Source organism: Amblyomma mixtum, chromosome 2 (genome assembly GCF_055824585.1).
Source record: "Amblyomma mixtum isolate Tamu chromosome 2, ASM5582458v1, whole genome shotgun sequence".
Taxonomy (NCBI): Eukaryota; Metazoa; Arthropoda; class Arachnida; order Ixodida; family Ixodidae; genus Amblyomma; species Amblyomma mixtum.
The window spans coordinates 221,740,879-221,755,656 of NC_143013.1; the positions used below are offsets into that span (position 1 = coordinate 221,740,879).

At 50.0% G+C, this 14,778-nt stretch overlaps 1 long non-coding RNA gene and 1 pseudogene across 2 annotated transcripts in view; one reads left to right on the top strand and one right to left on the bottom strand.

Moving 5' to 3' along the window:
- LOC149362685 (uncharacterized) overlaps window positions 1-14,446 on the bottom strand; it is a 170,075-nt gene extending 155,629 nt beyond the window's left edge. For both annotated transcript variants that reach the window (XR_016289037.1, XR_016289038.1), the window contains exons 1-2: window positions 14,157-14,446; window positions 10,987-11,065 (exon numbers count right to left, since the gene is read on the bottom strand). This is a non-coding gene — a long non-coding RNA (uncharacterized LOC149362685). The remainder of the gene's footprint in view (window positions 1-10,986; window positions 11,066-14,156) is intronic.
- Window positions 9,004-10,171, top strand: LOC149362691 (uncharacterized; annotated as a pseudogene).
- Window positions 14,447-14,778: the final 332 nt, after the last annotated feature.

A 14,778-nucleotide genomic window follows, 5' to 3' on the forward strand; every position in this document is an offset into this window, starting at 1 on the left:
GGTGATGCCCAAGAACAACATACGCAGCCGGCAACACCCGATGTGGATGCTGTTGAGCCCCGACATCATCCATGTCAAAGAGACTGAAATTGAGTACACATGATGGAGACAGCTCAACCTCAAGCCTTAAGGCAACGTGCAGTGCTCCAAATACTGGCGAAGACAGCAAGCATGCGTCAGTCTTCAACGCATCTTGGATTCATAACCACCCTTGGCTTTTCTACGACACCAAAGTTAGATTATATGGAGTTTTATGGCGCATAAGCAACTGTGGCTATCATGCGCCAAACACAAGGTTACATTAAGTGTATAGATGTTACATTATATTAGATTAATGCATTATATTAGATTTAAAGCAACGCTAAACACAACGCTGTCCGCGGACGTGCCGATGTCAGCTCTTGGAATAGCTCGACACGTACGGCGCTTCTTGAAATCAGCGGGTGGGGCGGCTGACGAATGCGTCGTGGTTGACGCCGGTGCACTGATGATCGTTCAATTATGGAATGGCCACGTCTTTCCAAAGTTCCATGAGGCCCGTTCCTGACGTTGCTCTTTCTACAAGTTCTTTCATTCGCAAAATCTGCACAGGCGAGAAATGTTTCCTCCGGTCTCCCATGTTCCCCTTGCGAATGAAGTCTCCAGCCAAGGGTTCTTTTTCAAACTCTATGACGTTGCGAAGCCCTTTCTGGAGTTCCGGCCTGACACTTTTCATTCTCATCAAATTGGTAAGCGTCACCACGGATCCCTGTGGTGGTGGTGGTGTAAAACATTTATTTATACTATATACAGAGGTATTGCTTGGACCGTGCCTGAAGGGACCGGCCCTCACAATCACTAGGAGGGATCCCTAGTCCGGGACCCCTGTGGCCTCCGCGGTGGCCCGGGCTCTTGTCACCAAGGCTCGTTGGTCCTGGAGAGTTGAGCAGCCGAGCAGGGCAGCCTCCCAGTCCTCTCGGGTGAGGTGGGGGAGGGGTGGGAAAGCAGGATTGGCAGGGCATGCCCACACCATGTGATATGTGTCCGCAAACACTTCCCCACAGTGTGGACACTCGCCCGAAAAGGCGGAATTGAAATGTTTGAGCACTGCCGGGCACAGTACCGTGTTGGTGTAGAGGCGAAGTAGCCAACGCTCCTCTGCCTTATTGAGGCCTTTACAGGGGGGTGGGTATCGGCCGTGAGCGTTTTGATACAGGAGAGAGATCTCCCGAAAAGTAATAGCCGGATTAAAATCAGTAGCCGGATCAGGCGGCGAGAGAGGCGATGCCCGGTGGTTAAGCGCGCGGGCGGTAGTGTCCGCTAGCTTATTTCCCTCTATCCCCGCATGTGCTGGGGCCCAGATGATGGTGCGCCGGGTTGGGAAATCCCGGTACTCACATCTGTGTAAAATTTGGAAGGCACGATCTGGAATTTGGCGCTGTTCAAAATTGCGGCAAGCTTCCCTTGAGTCGGTGATAATGACTTGGGACGCTGGATCCGCAGCTGCAAGTGCGATAGCAACTTCCTCCGCGAATGTAATGTTGGGGGCACGGAAGGTGAGGCCCTGAACTGGGTTGTTTTGGTGGACAACAGCAGCCGTGTACCAACCCCCATGGTGTGGACCGGCCGCGACCGTGTAAAATACCCCCGGTCGAGCGCCATACTACTTCGAAATGGCCTCCGCTCGCGCGAGGCGGCGACCATCATGGGCATCTTTTGTCATGTTATTGGGGAGGGTGCGAACCTTTAGTGCGAAGCGCCAGGCCTCGGGCATGGATACCCGCTTCTCCTCTTGGGTTGTGTAATTGATGTGGAGGCGGGTCAGTAGGCAGCTACCCGCACGTGTCTTGCTTAACCGCAAGTATTGATTGCTGAGATGAACCTCACGCAGCTCCCCAAAGGTGTTCGTCATCGCCAGGCCGAGGAGACGTTGGTTGGATGTTGCAATTGGGAGGTCGAGAGCTCTCTTATAGATTTTTCGGAGAATCACTTCGAAAGCGTTCTCATCGCATTTGCGCAGGTGGAGGTACGGTGCCGAATACAGGATTCGACTGGTTACGAATGCATTGGCCAGCCGCAGGGCGTCTTTGCATCGCAACCCCTCTCGTTTGTTTGATACCCGGCGGACCATACGGCCCACCTGATCCCCCACCTTGCGGAGTTTCTTCAGCGTGGTGTCAATCTTGCGGTTCTTTTGTATGTAGAGTCCCAATACTCTGATTTCATCGTGTTCAGGTATCGGGCCACTAAGCAGGGAGAGGGCAATTTTGGTTGTGCACCTTGGATTGGGACGTATGTGCACGAATTCCGATTTGCTCGGGGAGCACTCAAGGCCGCAGCGGTGTGCATAATCATCCACAATAGCTGCCGCTTGCTGCAGGTTGGCCTCGATTTCTCCAACCGAACCGTGTGTTGCCCAGAGGGTGATGTCGTCCGCGTACAGGGCATGCTGCACACCCGGGACCTCACCCAGCATAGTAGGGAGCTTCATCATGGCCAGATTGAAGAGAAGAGGCGAGAGGACTGCTCCCTGTGGAGTCCCTCGCGTACCAAGTTGGTACGGGCCATGTTCACTGTCTTGGAGTCGGATATATGATTGCCGATCTGTGAGGAATTGCTTGATGTATTGGAATGTGTTGTACCCACAGTTCACTTGGGACAGATGGGAGAGGATGATATCATGAGTAACATTGTCGAAAGCCCATCGCAAGTCCAATGCGAGGACCACCTTGTCATCGCTAGGGTGCTCGACGGGATCAAGAATCTATGAAGTTGCAGCAGCAGCACATCTTGTGCGGACCGGTGTGGGCGGAACCCGTACATGGTGTCTGCAAAGGCGTTGTGCGTTTCTAGGTAGGTGGATAGTCTGTCACGGACCATGGTCTCCATCAACTTCCCCACACAAGAAGTGAGAGATATGGGCCGGAGGTTGTCAGTGTTGAGAGGTTTGCCTGGTTTGGGTATGAATGTGACGAGAGCCGTCTTCCAATCCACTGGGAGAGGCGTACCTCCCGTCCAGATGGCATTGAAGTATTCGAGCAGCCGCTCGTAGGCCGGTTGGGGTGGGTTAGCAAGAAGTTTCACAGTTACCTTGTCTCTGCCCAGTGCTGTCCCTCGTTTCATTTTGGCCAGGGCCGCTTTGAGGTAGTGAAGCTGGAACGTTCGATCCAGCTCTGCGTTCTCAGAACCTGCATACGAGTACGCCGGACCACACGAATCCTGGTCTGTGTACAGATATTTGTCTCTGAGCACGTCAGCCAGTTTGGCTGTGTCTCCGTTGAAGGTGTGAATTGCTCGTTGAAGATGTTTTTGTGTTTCGGTGCGGGTATGGGTCGGATCAATGAGGGCGCGGAAAAGGCGCTACGTGCTCCGGCTCGACATTTGCTGAGCAGCGGTGTTGCATCGGTCTACCCAGTTCGAGTCGGCGAGTTGGGCCGCATACTCTGCCGCTTGTTGGGTGAGTTCCGCGATGCGGATTTTGAGTTGCCGATTGTACTTCTGCCGGCGCCAACGGCGGACGAGGCTGTGCCGGGCCTCCCAGAGGTGAAGGAGGTGGTTGTCCACCGCCGGGTTCGCCTCTGAGAGCTGAACGTGGTGTTTGGTATCTTTGAGTTGGCAGATGAGGTGTTGTGACCAGGTAGTGTAACCTTGATCCGCTATAGGGGTAGGGTTAGTGTAGTTGGATCTGAATTTGGTCCAGTCTGGAAGGGTTGCTTTAGTGTGAGGTCTTGTAAGGGGTTTGGTGCGGATTGTGGTCGCAAGAATGCAGAGGTCGCTACCCAGGGTTTCCTCGGTGTTGTGCCATTCTGCATATGTGATATTTTTGGTAAAGGTGAGATCTGGAGTTCCCAATGCGAGTGGGTTGTGCAGGGTCCGTGTGAAGAGTAAGGCCCAACGTTGACGCAAGTTCCGCCAGCTTGCGTCCTCGTTTTTCTTCACGTATGTATCCCCATAAGGGGCTAGGGGCATTAAAGTCCCCAACGATTATGAGGGGGTCCCTGTTCGCCACCTTTAACGCCCAACTGAATAAGTCTGCAAATGTGATATTTGGAAGTTTGGGAGAGCTGTAAACGTTGAGTACATGTAATGGGGGGTCCTGTTTGCGTAGCAGAAGGATCGTCACCATCGCATACGAGAAAATCGCCTTGTAATCCAGGTCCACCCGGGAGGCCGTATAATTTTTATGTACGCAGAGGCAGCTCTGCACATCCTGCTGATACACTGAGTAATTTGTGAGGGTGGCTGCGTCCCCGGGCTCCTGGAGGGCCACTACAGCAGGAGGACTGGGGAACGTTGTTAGGAAAAGCCGTAGGTCGGCCCGCTTAGTACGGGCCTTGAAACCTCTGCAGTTCCACTGTAAAATTTGGACAGGGGCCGAATTGCTGCGTGAGTACCATCGCGAGTTCTGGGACGCGCGCCGAGCGTTCAGCAGGTGCACATGGGCTCTGCTGATTCTCGGCTGGGGCCCCGGATTTTTTTCACCCCGGGCCAACAAGACCTGCATCACCGTGCTCCGGAAGTCACAGGGGATCGGCGGATATATTTTTTTTCCGAGGTGAGATCCCCTTTTACAAATCCTGGCAAAGCGAAGTTTCGACCACGCTGGACGGCGCCGCTAGGCCTGACAGCGGCGCCAATGCCCGGCGCGGCGGAGCCCCTGCTCTGCGATAATATGGCCTTCCAACCAGCCACCAGCCAGGGATATGACCCGGAGGCGATGGCGCGGACCACCGTTCATCCCCAGAACGTGGATGAGACAATAGCAGCAAGCTTCAAGAGCGCCGCACTCGCTGCCGCGGTAGCTCGCCGAGCGCAGGGCCGTGCCCTAAAAGCGGCGTCCGTCGACGCGGCCTCCCCTGCCGCTCCCGCCGCAGGCGCCAGCTCCGACAACACCGCTCAACGCACAGCGGGCCGGCCTCTTACGACCTGGAGGCCGCAGCCATTACCAAAACCGACACCCAAAGACTTCGTGGTAGTCCTCAAGCCGCGAACTCGAGTATCATTGCAAGAGGTATTCGAGGAGAACGGATACGAGCGGGCGTTCATAGCCTACCTCGGACCGGACTGCTCACAATTTTTCACAATTCTTCCGGTAGGCGACCAAAATTTAATTCTAATTTACACTTCAAAAGCCGAAATTGCAGATAAAATTATCGGGGACTTCGAGATAAATCTGCAAAATAAGAAAGTCCAACTTACAGGCCACCTAAGGCAAGACGGTGGTAACATCTGTTACGGCGTGGTAACAGTACGAAATACAGATACAGCGGAATCCCACCGCTCAAGTCTCAAGTGGCGCCATGGCGAGATTCAGGAGATACGCAAATTCGGCACGTCAAACAAGGCGCGAATAACATTTTCCGGAAAGCTGAAGCCGCGCTACGTACATTACGAGTGCATGCTCATCCAAGTCCGTGAATACCAGCGCACCATCCCGGCCTGCGGTCACTGCGGTGTTGTCGGTCACCGTATGGACGCCTGCCCCGGCGCAAGACCGGACAAATGTGGTGTGTGCAGCCAACAAGCCGAGCTCGTTGAGGGGGTGCGGGTCTCTCACGAGTGCGTTCCAAAGTGCTCTCTGTGCGGCGGAGCCCATACCACGGGGGCCCGCGGGTGCGTTGCAAAGTATCGAACCCCCCAGCCCCTGCGCCCGGAGCAGGAACCGACGCACAAGAAAGGCCGCCGTAAACGCCGCAAACGGCGGCCCCGCCAAGCCAAGGACAAGGGAGCCAACCAGCCCCCGAGCAAGCCAGGCGGTACATCTACTGGCAAGCCAGGCGGTCCATCTACCGGAAAGCCAGGCAGTCCATCTACCGGAAAGCCAGGCGGTCCATCTACCGACAAGCCGCAGTTGCCTAAGGCAGTACCACCGCCACCCCAAGCCGACGTGGAGAAACGAACGAGTACCCCCCCACCAGGTTCTTCGCGGACATGGGCGCAAGCCGTCATCCAGGGATCCCAGGTGAGCAGCAAGGGCAGGGCAGCCCCTCCTCATCCCCCCCCTTCCAAACCGCCGACAAAAACTGCCGAGCAATCCCAAATTTCCGCCCTCAAAAGGAAATCGCTAACCTACAGAAGCGTCTCGCCCTCACTGAGGCGCGCCAAAATTTTCCAACCCAGAGGCCCACTCCCCCCGCGGTGGAGGAGATGGATAGCGACACACCGGCGAACGCGCAGACTGCAACCGCGCAGCCTGCGCTTGAGGCGAGGATTAGCGCACTGGAGGCCTAGATGAACTCCGCATTCTCCGCCTTAGAAATAAAAATCGCAACCACCATCAAGGCGGCTCTAGACAAAATTCCTACCATTATAGCCGCACATATGACGAAACAAACTCTAACTACCAGGCGCTCCGGCCAACTCAAGCGTATAAGGAGCCTCAATATTAAGGCTGGTAGACCAAAAGTCGCACACGAGGAACAGGAGCCCGCCCTCAACCTGCCCAGCGTGACGCAACCTGCTGTCATTGGGGCACCCGGCTCAGAGGCGGGCCCCTTCCTAGTAAACATAAATTCTAATCATAATCATGGCGGACATTAAAGCAATGCGGGATGAAACGGAATGTGTTCATAGTAAAATACAGTAAAAACTTTTTCCTAAGTTCTTCGAGATGGGAACAAGAAATTAAAATGCGATTAACTGTGAGCTCCTCACCACACATTTCACATACAGGTTTGTCTTCTTTTGTTAATAAGAAGCTATGGGTGATGTGTGTGTGACCTATGCGTAAACGACATAAAATTAGTTCTATAAAACGCTCTTTATGGCGGCATGATTTCCATTCTTTTAAAATGGGCTTTACAGTATGCAGCTTGTTGTTTCCTTCATTTTCCCAAGAGGCCTGCCATTTGGCTCTTAGTTTGCTATGTACTAACTTCATGTAATGCCTAGGAGGCAAATACGACATCAAAGGTGGGATGTTTTGCAAGCTGTGCACAAAATACAATCACAGGCCTTTCGAGAAGCCTGTGTGGAACGAAGAGCCATGCAGAAGGATCCGACTCGAAAGTGTTCGCCCTGCGACGCTGTTGCCCTTGAGGCACACAGCAAGGTAGCCGTGTCACTGCTTGAAAAAGTGTAGTGCCCGATCTCTCGCAGCACCATGAGGCACGCATTAAAACCTATGTATTAATCGAACCAAACCTGTTTGCTCGACATCCTCAAGACCAGTCCCTCTGGCAGTCTCAGAAACTCTGGACACTTCTGCACCGAAGAATCCTTCATCATCTACAATATCAGCAGTACGTGCTGCATCACCAGATATGCCGGTACTTCCTTCGAGACGTTTCTTTTCACAAACATAGATGCAAGATCTCAAAGTCAGGCTGACATTCATGGACCAATATGCTCAAGAATTAATATTTACCAAGAAGATTTGTGAACACGATTACACATTCCCTGCACCTGTGACAGAAGAGCGCTCTGCACCACACATTCCGGAGCTGACAACCAAAATGCAAGCATCTGTAGATGATGCGCTCAAGCCGTAGGTGCACCTGATGAGGTGATTGTCAAAGGATTTGGGCTGAGTACTATAACACGCAAGGACACGAAAGCACTTGAAGATCTGAACTGGCTTAACGACGAAGTCATCAACTTCTACGTGAAATGCTTCTGGAGCGCAGCCTGCACACAAGCGACCCTACCATTGGTCTATGCTTTCAAAAACATTTTTTTATCCAAAGCTCTCCATTGGTGGCTATAGTGCCGCCAAGCACTTGGCAAGGCGTGTGAACATTTTCTTTTGCCCATGACCTCATCCTTGCTACCATTTTTCTGGAGCCACACTGGTGTTTAGCTGTGATAGACTTCAGGCACAGTACCATCAGTACGCCATGCAACGATGGCGTAGAGGTAGAGCATCCGCCTCGCATGGAAGAGTGGAGGAAAAAAAGATCCCCAATGGCGATCGATGTGGTTGCATAGAATCGGGCAGGAAAACTTTGTGCCATCAATGAACACCCACTTGTGCGAGGTAAGCTGGTTCACTTATACATTACACACTGTTTGTTTAGACACAAAATAAGGGCAGAAAGTACGCAACGCGCGCATGATGCGCATAATTGAAACAGATGTTTACATTTCAATGCAGTATGCCGCAGGCACGAGGGAACAGGCCGCGTCCTCTTTGCTTGTGGTATTTTGCAAAACTCACAAATTAAGCGAACTAATTAACCAGCCGGTAACAGATCCATCTGTACTCAGTTATACAAAAATAAATATGTGCACATGAGTGCACGACCGCTCTTCTTTCTGGTTGGATTTCTATTGTGAATGTGTGGATATACCTGAAACTTAGCTGTACATTTTAAATATTATTTGTTTAGTTAACTGTTACTGCAGCTCCTAGCAGACTTGATAAAAAATGGTTGCTGCCATTTTTGACTAGAATAACTGGCCAACTACATTTAGTTTGTGCAGGGTTCTCCCCACGGTGGACGGCAGTGGTTTTGCCGCCCACCTCTCAGTCCGACCGTCCACGTCTCCAACCACCCGCCCACCTGTCGGGCTTAAAGTTTGCTATAGTCGGGACTCAGGGGCCACTTTCTGTTGATGTGGATGCTACGAGCGTGAGGCGCCGGCTTCCACAAGTCCATTCTAGTGGACATATGGTCCATAGGGACCATAGTGGACACAAGCGCGCTGTTCGCACACGCTCACAAACTAGAGACACAGGCTGTACAGCTGGCGGCACGATTGGTACATCTGGGTACGTGATCGCGCGCGCCGATACCGTTCGTGCTGCTCACGCTTACGGCGGCTTTCTTTTACTTGATTTCATTATTGTTTATGTTTCTGGACAGCTGCATTTTTCTTTTCGTGCAATATTAGCATTAGCACAATGCCTATTTGTCTTCCGCATTTACACTTTCGAAACGTTCCGTTTTTCGCCATAGTGCGGCGCCACTGACCACACCGCATTCGGACTTGGCTTTGTGCGTTCTAGCGCTAGCAAGGCGTTCACCACCTTAGCGTTCACATGTGAACGAAACAAAGTATTTGGAGTTGTGCCATGCGCTGAAGATGGGTCCGAAGAGAAAAGTTGCACAGCCGTCTGTGCTGTCGTTTTTATCTCCGAAAGTGACCGAAAACGTTATTGGCGGTACCGAAGAACAACATGCACAGCCAATGGCAACCGATGTGGACATTGTTGGGGCCCCGACATCTCCCACGTAGAAGAGGCAGAAATCAAATCAATATAATGATGGCAGTTCAACATCAAGCGTTGAAGCAACATGCAGTGTGCCAAATACTGGCGAAGACGGCAAGCACGCATCAGTATTCAACGCATCTGGGATTATTGACCATCCTTGGCTTTTCTACGACATCAAAGGTGGGATGTTTTGCAAGCTGTGCATAAAATACAATAAGAGGCCTTTCAAGAAGCCAGTGTGGAACGAAGAGCCTTGCAAAAGGTCCCGCTCGAAAGTGTTAGTAAACACGAAACATGCCAGTCGCGCCGCGACACTATAGCCCTTGAAGCAAACAGCAAAGTAGCAGTGTCATCACTTGAGAAATTGCAGTTGCCGGTCTCTCGCGACACCATGAGGCACACATTCGCATCTATGTATTATCTGTGCAAACACAGGATACCGCACACTACGAACTTCGAGCCGCTTCTCAGTCTGCTCTCGCTGCTTGGGCTTGATGCGAGAGCACAGATAACAACCGAAAAGAACGCCACATACTCAGCCAGAGGTCTATTCAGGAGATGGTAACCTGCCTTTCGGATGTTATTGAGGACAAAATCCTACACGAACTACTGCAGAGTGAGCATTATGCACTTATGTTCGACGAAACAACCCACTGCGCAACACTGGAGCAGCTTGTCATCCGCTGCAGGTACATTTTCAATGGGGAATTAAAAGTGAAATTCCTGTCCATGACTGATCTGCTGGACATCCTCGAACCACATCTTAATGATGAAAGAGCATTAGCTCTCAATGCTACCAACACTGCATGTGCCGTGGAAGGTTTTATGGCCACGAAGGGCCTGCTCTTTGACACCCTTCGCGGAATTGGGACTGACGGTGCACCTGTTATGACAGGAAATAAGGGTGGAGCTGTGAAGTTGTTAATTGAGAAGCAAAAGGCTCTAACAGCACCCCAGAGCTTTCAAGCTGTAGGGATACACTCTGCGGCACACAAGCTCAACCTAGCAGCATGCCAGGCATCCAAAGACCCTTCTTGATGATGCCACAGTCATGAAGAATAAGTTGCCAACAAATGAGGTAAGGCAAAATCTAATAGCTGTTTTTGTCAACTAAGTTGGTGGTGGTAGCAGCTGAACAATAATTACTCTAGTTATTTCTGTTTCCGAGTCATATTATTGCGCTTACAAGCCCCCAAGCAAATGGAAGTCATTCTTGCGTTCGTGTAATAGACACAGTTGGAGACATGGTTCAAAGGGGCAAGACAGCTATGTTCGCCTTTCTGCTCATAAACAAGTGTGTACGTTGCCTCTAACATAAGGTACCCTTGTGTTGAGCGCTTGAGCACTGTGCTGCAAGGAAAAATGATATTAGGCTGTAACTGGCGAGATTGAGGTAAGGTACTCATGCTGATCTGGCCTGTAGGATCATGTGACTGCACACTGAAGCAAGCATCCTCTTTAGAGCTTAACTGCTGCAGGTAGACATTGCTTTGTTCTCAATGCAGTGCACCTCTCAAGTGGTGTACACAAGACTAGCATGCACTGTACAAAAGTGCCGGGAGTTCTTTTTGCATCATATGAAGGTAGTGTTCATGTCTACTGACAACAAAGTTAACTAATTTGTAACAATTTTTTTTTTCTCCCAGGTCAGTTAGGACTATGTGGTGCACCTCTGTGAAATTGATGAGCAATACAGCCTGAAGCTAGCCCCAAGGCTGAAACTGAAGCACCTTGACCTCAACCATTTTGATAAGATGAATGTTGGCACGGCTGATGCCTTGTTCAACCATGCCACTTCTTCTGCTCTGAGACTTTTAAGTTCAGCAGCAGAAGATAGACGTCAAAGCACTTACCACAGCCTGGTTTCTCGATCAGGTCTTTAAGTGGTTCTCACTGATGACTTCAAGGACATCAACGCTTGCACCGAGTGACCTGAGCCCAGAAAAAAGCAAGGAGACAGTAGTGTTTCTTAAGGAATTCATAGAAATGTTTATGAGGCTTAAAGTTTATGATAAGGGAAGAACAAACGCTTCGTGGAAACCAGCGTAGACTGGTGTGGTTATAACCACAACAGCAGCTCTAAACCTTCCGAGAGCTTTACCTAACGAAGAAAGGTCTGAAATTTCTTTTATTGAGCCGCTTTTGCTAAGACGCTCTTGAAAATCTCTTCAGCATTGTACGGGTAAGGTCACCAATCCCTGGAGCAAGGGAGTTTAAATACACATTGAGGCTAACTGTGCTTGCTCAGTTTTTTAGAGCTAGCAGGCATGGCAGCTACGAAATTGACGATTCTGAGCAGCTTACAGATTTCCTGAACTAAAGGCCCGATTTAAGTAGTGAGCTGGAAGCTGTTCAGATGCCTGAAGTGCAGAAAACCTTGCACCACAAGAGCAGCAGTCTCGAGTATTTGGCTGGCTACATCTCCCACAGCGTCTGCAAAAAAGTGCAAGCTCTGCGACTGCTGCGGAAGCACTCGCCTTGAGACCAGCAGTGCGCAGGCTAGCTTGCTAGCGGCACTGAAAAACTATGCACCCAACAAGATGTCTCTGTGCATACCATAAATTCTAGTCATACCCCTCATGGGGAGTGCAGAGACATAATTCTGCAAACATGAAAGGCTGCTTGTCAAGGGTAATAGAAAATTGATCAAATTAGCACAGTGATCGCAGCAGTGGAACCAGCATTTTCCACCCTTCCTGCATGCCATACTGTTGCAGATAAGGTTGTGCACGAATTCCTCTTGTGCAGGCTACGATTTGCTTTACGCCAGAAAAATGAAGAGCTGCAAAAGAAAGACCCACAACCCAAGTGTGCATCCAAAAGTGTTGGAATGCGTGTAGCGGTTGCATCTGTGAAATGAAGTGCTCACTAGTAAAAGAGTAATTACTCATCAGCATCCACCTGAGTGCAGCCATGTGGCTACAAAGGGTAGATGCGGACAATTTCTTCAGCTCTTTGGAACTCGTTGAGGAGCTTACTGGCCGCGGAATACAGTATGTTGGAACCTTGCTCCAAAATCGGCTCAAAGATTGTTTGCTCATGAATGAAAAAAGCCTGAAGACACTAGGGCAAGGTGCCTATGATCATCGTGTTGACAACAACACAAGCATTTCTGTTGTACGCTGGTTCGACAGAAAAGCGGTGACATTGGTTTCAAACTTCGCATCGCTGGAACCTGTTGAGAAAGTAAAGCGGTATGACCACAAGGCCAAAGTACACACTGATGTACCGCGACCAGCTAGTGTCGCTGTGTATAACAGCTTCATGGGTGGTATTGACCAGCGCAATTACCAAGTTGCTCTGTATAAGTACAACATCAGATCCACGTGCTGGTACATGTACATTCTCTGCCACACCTTATTCATCCATGTGGTAAATGCAAAAAACTAATGAAGCTGAGAGTATTTATTACAGAGCTATCAAGACTGTTTGATGCTCTGTGGGAAGACAACGAAAGGGAAACCACCTAGCCTGCAGTTATCTGTTTCAAAGAAAGGGACACTGGCGCCGGAACAGCCCCAGAATGACGTAAGGAAAGTTGGTGTTGGCCACTTTCCCTTTGTAACGGACAATAGGCTGCGACGCAAGAACTGTTCACCGAGTCAAAACACATTCACTTCGGTTATTTGTTCGAAATGCGAGGTGACGCTTTCCCTGAACAAAGAAAGGAACTGTTCTTATGATTTTTACAAGCCATGAGTTCCTGAACTAGCAACGAAGCCCACTGTATCAAATTTGACACGTACTGTAGTTGCGTAATACTTACACATTTTTGCAATATTTTTCTATCAGTCAGTTCATATAGTTCATTGAAGTGAATAAAAAAGTTTTCTCATTTTTTTTCACGTGATTCTGTGTTCGGGCTTTCCAGGGTTAGGAATGTTCATATAGTTCATTGAAGTGAATAAAAAAGTTTTCTCATTTTTTTTCACGTGATTCTGTGTTCGGGCTTTCCAGGGTTAGGAATGTATACAAAAGCTCTGAATCGAAGGAACTAAACAAGCTGGACCAGCTGAAAAAGAGGCTTGACGGTCTAATCGATGAAGGGTGCTGGGAGTGCGATGAAGTGTTTGAATATGACAACGATGCAAGTGTTGTTGAGTGTATAATTTATTATGTTACAGGGTTTGTATCCAGGAAAAGTTTCAATCAGACCTCCTCCACTACGAGCAAGGAAGCACTGGAGGGGTCAGAAAGGCTTTTCAAAGGTGCTCGAAGCTGAGCTCATTAAATGCAAAACAAGGGGCAGACTCACGTACCCTAACATGCACCTCTATCAGCTTTTTATGGAAGCTGATGAACATTTCTATAAATACGCGAATCCGAGAGATGCTCACGATAAAACAATTGATGCTGTACTAGGGAAGTTCGCTTTCACTTTCCCTTGTACTATCTACAAAGAGGACATGCTCGCCAAGCTACTCCATTATTATATAAGCCTTCGTATGCGTCAGTACTGCCGTCAAATGAAATGCAAGCACATTGAAAAAGGCCAGGACTTGCGTAAAATGTCCAAACTTTCATGACCGCAAGGAGCCAAGCTGAGTGTACGAGAGAAAATAAAGCGCGTCTGGCTGTCAGTGCAAAGTAGTATATTGGTTTTCCTCATTGGTTCCCCTGCTTTTATTGATGCGCACTCATCTGCATATTCTGCAGGTGTTGCGCTGCACTAGCCAGCTAGGATTTGAAGAGACGGTGGTAATGTACGCAGTGCAAAGGCTGCGAATAATTGCTTGCCCCAAACGACATTAAGAAATATCAAGTTGTTTCCCTGAACCTTTTGTTCAACTTCATGAAAACTGAGGACGTCAAAGTGGCATAAATGCTGCTGCGTACGACCGCGGTGACGAATGCAGCACCAGAGGGAACACACTGAAATGTGTCTCCGCTGCAGCCTTGGAGCCAGTACACACGGTTTTCGCGCCAAACAAAGGAACCAGAGTGCAGTTGGCTCCGAATCGATCAAATTCAAATCCCCGGCCTCTGCAACTAGTCGCTCTCTTGAGTGCCACAAAATGCTAACCTTCCGTCACCGGTGCGATCCAGCGGCGATTTGCAACGACAGCTCCAGCAGCCCTGAGGTACCCGAGCAGGTGGTGGTGCTACAGTCCATGAACACAGTCCACACTGCTCTGCTTGTTGTCAACACGAAGCACACAATTTTACCGCGTTATTGAGAGTCTTCTCGCAGATATCTGCTATGCCTGACCAAACAGCACTGAAAGTAAGCGTGACAACATCGCCACGAGCTCCTGAAACTGCCTAAAACGTAGCACTGCTGAACGGCATGCAGAAATGCGCCCATGCCGCACGTGTTCCTGCATGTGTACTAGCTTGTAGGGTCGGCTTGTTTTCACGCTAGAAATCCACAGAAGGCGGAGCTTCTCCTTCCCACGTGGTCTTGTAGCCGGCGCGTGATTTGAATGGTGCTTGCAGTAAGGTGCGGGTACAGTTCCGACATGTGCTCTCCCAAGCACCTAAATTATGAGGGAAAGCCAAAGCTCTTGCAGACAGAAGGCGGACTTGATGTAGTGGTTAGAGCGAGTGCAGGCGCAATCCACGAGGTTATCGCTGCTGAACGTGCCTTAATGTAGGCAGATTACGATTGCATTGAATGACACATCAAGCCACAATGAATGAGTTAC